The following is a 4,734-nucleotide window of genomic DNA, read 5'->3' on the forward strand; positions in this document are numbered from 1 at the left end:
AAATTTTAAGAAAGATTGGCTGCTTGATAGGTTTTCGCTCTCACACTCCATAAATTGATTACATTACTGATAATTGGGAGGATCTTTTATTTTCATTATTTTAATCATGAAGGTTTTATTGTTGTTGAGGCTTCTTGAGCCTCGAAGGGGGGAATATGTAGTGTATTATCCACCTCAATTCTCCTTTATCTTAATAGTCTAAATGGTTGTATGCTCTTCCTTTATGTATGTCTTACTCTAAAGTTCAAGAAGGGTGCCAACTAAGATGTTGTTGGAAGGTTTCCTTGAGCCATCCATTATAAGTTGAAGTTAAGGAATGTGTATTAAGGGGTAAAACTCTTCACACATCAGTTTTCTGTTAACCATGATAAGGGAGACCCAGGATGTGGGGGTCTTTGCTGGCCCAAAGGTTAGAGGTCAAAGACCAGAGGCCTGAGACCAGATGTGGTCAACCTCTGGGTAAAGGCTACTCTATTGAAAGAAGGACAACTCCCAAAGGAGGGTTGAGACGGATAAATAGAGGGATTTGTGAGACAGTGGGAGAGAGATCTCACATTGGCAGAGATGCTCCAGGATCCGGCACTTTTTGACACTGTTTCTTTCTTGTAAATAAACTTCTTTTTGATTGCAAGTAAAGACGTGTCAGCGGTGATCACTTCTTCACATCAGCACCTCAAGATACCACAATTTTGGCGTCACGAACTTGGACGTGTTTGTGGCCTTCTCAGCATCAGCAGGCGGCTCCATCGAACCAACTCCCGCATCAATCGAAGCTTCTTTAAAGGGTGAGTTTTTCACAATATTGTGCGCTGGTTTGCTCGATTAAGGCTGCTGCTGTAGGATCGCTGATTGGCTACACCGTTTAAAAAGAATCTTTGAGGGGTTTTTGTAGTGCTGGTATGAGTAGTTGTCTACCGTTCTAAATTTTTCTAAATTAGGGGTTCTTTTTTTTTTTTTATTTGCGTTGCTGGCAACGCAAAAAGGGGGAAGTAGAGGAAAAGGGCAGACTAAAGGAAATAAGTTTGTTCTAAATAAATTTGCTAAGGAAAAGTCTGCTGAAAAATGAATATACCTACTAAGTTAGAGGAAATGGCAGGCTATAAGGAAAAAGTCTGCTAAAAGGAAAAATGAATATACCTACTAAGTTAGAGGAAAGGCAGGCTAAAGGAATAAGTCTGTCGAAAAGGAAAAAGGAATAAGAATTAAGGAAGCCGCTAATTTGGATAAAAGCCCTCAGGGAGGCGGTTTTAGATCGGCCAAAAACCTGTTATTTTCTAGGTAGAATTTCAGGTCAGTCCTTAAGAAAGGGGGGCTGGAGAAGCAGATTACTTCAGTTAGAAAGTGCCCACTCTTACGATGACCAACGGGTCAGGTATGATGCTGCTTGTATTGAAAGTGCTGTCTTTCTCAGGTAGCAGAAATTTAGATTAAAAGAGATAAGGGAGCGGCAAAAGCATGCTTATTTAGGATAATATAAATAAGCCGGCTTTAGAATAGATTGTTGTTTGTGTTTTATTTTTTGTTTGATTGTGTGTCTACTAGTTAATGTTAATGTATTGATAAGTTGGAGAGGGATTTTCCCCCTCCCTTTTTCTTTCTGCTTTCTGCCTCTCTGCAGATGGAGACTTTAAGCATTATATGTTGGTTGTTTTTCTTGTATGTGATAGATATGATGTCGACTAAAGTATAAAAGATAATAGAAAATGATTAACAGAAGATTGAGTTACATGATAATGATAAGTACTTGTTTGTGAACAATGGTGTATTAAGTATATAAGAAAGCGTAAAATATCCTTTCTCTCAATTTATGAGCCTGTTTAAGGACGTTTTATAATTTCATGAGCCTAAATAAGGATGTTTTTGTAATCCATGAGCCTTAAAGAAAAGGACTTTTTTGATAAATATATGAGCTTTTTTGGGGATATTTTGGTAAAATTCTATGAGCTCCTGTTTGAGAGACTTTGAATAAACATAAAATAAACAATAAAGTTGTTAATAGAATGAGCCCCAGAAAGACTAGATATGTAAGATAGACTCTTTGATAAAATTCAAGAAGGTGTTCATTAAATAATAAACTAATATAATAATGATTCTCTAAAATAGAGGAAGCAGGATTTAAGGTGTGTTGGATTGAAAATATAGAATATTAGACCAGGGTCTAGAAAATATCTAATAGTTAAACACTAATGACTATTAGTATTCAGTAGCCCTCTGGGAATAAAATAAGTAAAATATTTGCTACTGTCTTCCGAGTGTGTGCTGTGAGGAGGAACCAAAAGGTCAAGGGGTGAGTCTCGATTCAAGAGGACATCTGGTCTACATCACATGGATTGAGGCTGCAGACGACAACGCTTGCATCTGAATCCAGTGGAAATAAGGCCAGTACGATTTTATCCACAAACTCTTATTGACAAATGTATTTGTACCTTTGTGCATACATCTATATTTGATGGTACATTTATCTACCATATCTATTCACATATGTGTTATAGTTGGAGGGAGCTTGGCAACTGACTGATCATTTGATAATCTTGCGTGAGGACTTGGTGTTGTAGATATTTACTTATACTACTGTCTTTGGCTCTTTTGAGGGTGGTAACTCCATTCATCTATTTTTGTTGGCTGTGGTTTGGAAAAAAAAAATATATATACATAAATAAATAAATTAGTAGAAATATATAAAAACATCATAATGTCAAAAACGGAGACTTTAAAAGTAATTACTCCCGTTGAGGTTGTTCAGAAGAACAATCCTCTAATTAAAGGTATACCAGAGATGTCTAAAAAATGGTCTAAGCGCTGGTCGATTGATCAACCATGGCCAGTGGTAGGGACCTTTAATCCAGACGTGATTAAAACAATGCAGGTGCTCGTATCTACAGGGCAAAAAGGGAAAAAGGGGGAGAAATGCAAGCAAAAGAAACAAATGGAACTTGCTATGCTCCAGTTATTTGAACAAGAGGGACAGAAATGGCGGGAGGCTAAGAAGGAACAGAAAGTGAAAGCTGAAGAGAAGACGCAAAAGTTGTGGGCAGAAATTGATCGGCCTTTCTCACATATAGCTCCAGTACAAAAACCCCCACCTTATGAGAAGGAGGTGGAGCTTAAGGAACTTTATCCTCAGCTTCCACTGATAAGTCAGGAAGGAAGGTATAGTATTAGAGATGATGAGGATCAAGTGATAGAAACAGGACAGGCAGAGACAACAATCATGATGTACCCAACGACTAAGAGCAAAAAGAAAACGGTACATGTTGGCTCTAAGGGAAAGATAAGATCTAAGGGAAAGGATTCAGATGAAGATCTTAGTGACTCTGAAGAAGCTATGGGAGGATATGGCCCAACAATCAGGCGACTCCTGGCTAGAGCAGAGAAAAAGGGAGCTAAAGAGGGTGAGAAAAAGCTGACTAGAGAGGGAAAGAAGAAACAAGTGAAAGACGATAGTTCGAACGAAAGTGAAGATGAGATAAGAGACAGAGGTTTTGATAGTGATAGCTTTTTAGAGGAGTCTGGTAGGACAACATTTAGTTTTAGAAGAAGGAGGAATAAAGGACAGGTGGAGGAAGAAATTGATGCAGACATTCAACAATGTCTTACAGAACTGGATGCATGCCCCTCACCATATAGCAAACAAAAATTAGAAGAACAACTGCAGGAGCTGGAAATAAAAAAGAAAGAACTAAAGAAAAAAAGATTCAAAGAAATCAGATAAGGAAGAAGAGGGATACTCACTGCGTTCAAAAACAAAACATAAATCTGATAAGATGCTCCCAGTGATAATTCGTGGTCAGAATTTTGAATATAAACCTTGGCAGAATACAGATATGACGGACATCTTGGAGAAATTACCTATTCTCCAAAACGGAGCACATCCGTGGATCTCAAAGTTAGAAGAAATTATGGTGGGGACACAACTTGCTATGGGAGACATTAAGAAACTCCTAGCAAACGTCTTAGGGGTTCCAGCTATGGAGGAAATCCTCCAGAGAGCAGGGCTTGATCGATTTGTGGGGACCTCTGTAAATGACTCTGAGCTGTTTGCAGTAAATAGAGGTCGAATGTGGAGGTCTTTAAGAGACACCTTTCACACAAATGTGCACCCTGACAATATCCTCATTGAACCACTGAGACAAGATGAAAATCCAAGAGCTTATGTCTCAAGGGCTCTCCAAACATGGAGGAATATCACAGGTAATGATCCAGATGAACGTCAGATGGAACAATCAATTCTGCGAAGTAAGATACAGAAGGGGCTACCCCTCCCAGTGAGGAGCAAGCTCGCAGAAGTAGTTGGTCTAGGGAACATGACAAAGGGAGTTTACACTGACCATATAGCTCATCAAGTTGAGCTATATAGAAAAAAGGAACATGATCAGAGGGAACAAGATCAGGAGACCCTCAGAAAACTTAATCAAATTCAACTGATAGATAACAAAAAGAAAGAGAAAAAACAAGCTCTACTTATACAGAATCAGACTGAAACTAATCAATTTACACCACAGCCACAGATACAGCCGAATCAATTTCAAATACAACAGCCTGGTTTAGCAGTTCCTGTGGCATTCAACCCACAGCCAGTCTACAGACAACAGCAAGCATGGAGAGGAAGGGGAAGAGGAAATTTTGGAAGGTCAAGAGGGAATTTCAACTCGAATTTCCAACAAAATTTAGAAGTATGTTATAACTGTGGGCAGCCTGGACATTTTGCTCGTGAATGTGACAGATTGGGAGGAA

General features: G+C 38.7%; 2 pseudogenes; both read left to right on the top strand.

Moving 5' to 3' along the window:
* LOC147818421 (uncharacterized) overlaps positions 1 to 4,734 on the top strand; it is a 29,052-nt pseudogene that overhangs the window by 6,143 nt on the left and 18,175 nt on the right.
* LOC147818422 (uncharacterized) overlaps positions 1,357 to 4,734 on the top strand; it is a 4,472-nt pseudogene continuing 1,094 nt past the window's right edge.

The sequence above is a fragment of the Seriola lalandi genome, unplaced genomic scaffold, assembly GCF_002814215.2.
Source record: "Seriola lalandi dorsalis isolate HSWRI2012SDOR001 ecotype SW California unplaced genomic scaffold, Sedor1 jcf7180002054584, whole genome shotgun sequence".
In the NCBI taxonomy this organism is placed as follows: domain Eukaryota; kingdom Metazoa; phylum Chordata; class Actinopteri; order Carangiformes; family Carangidae; genus Seriola; species Seriola lalandi.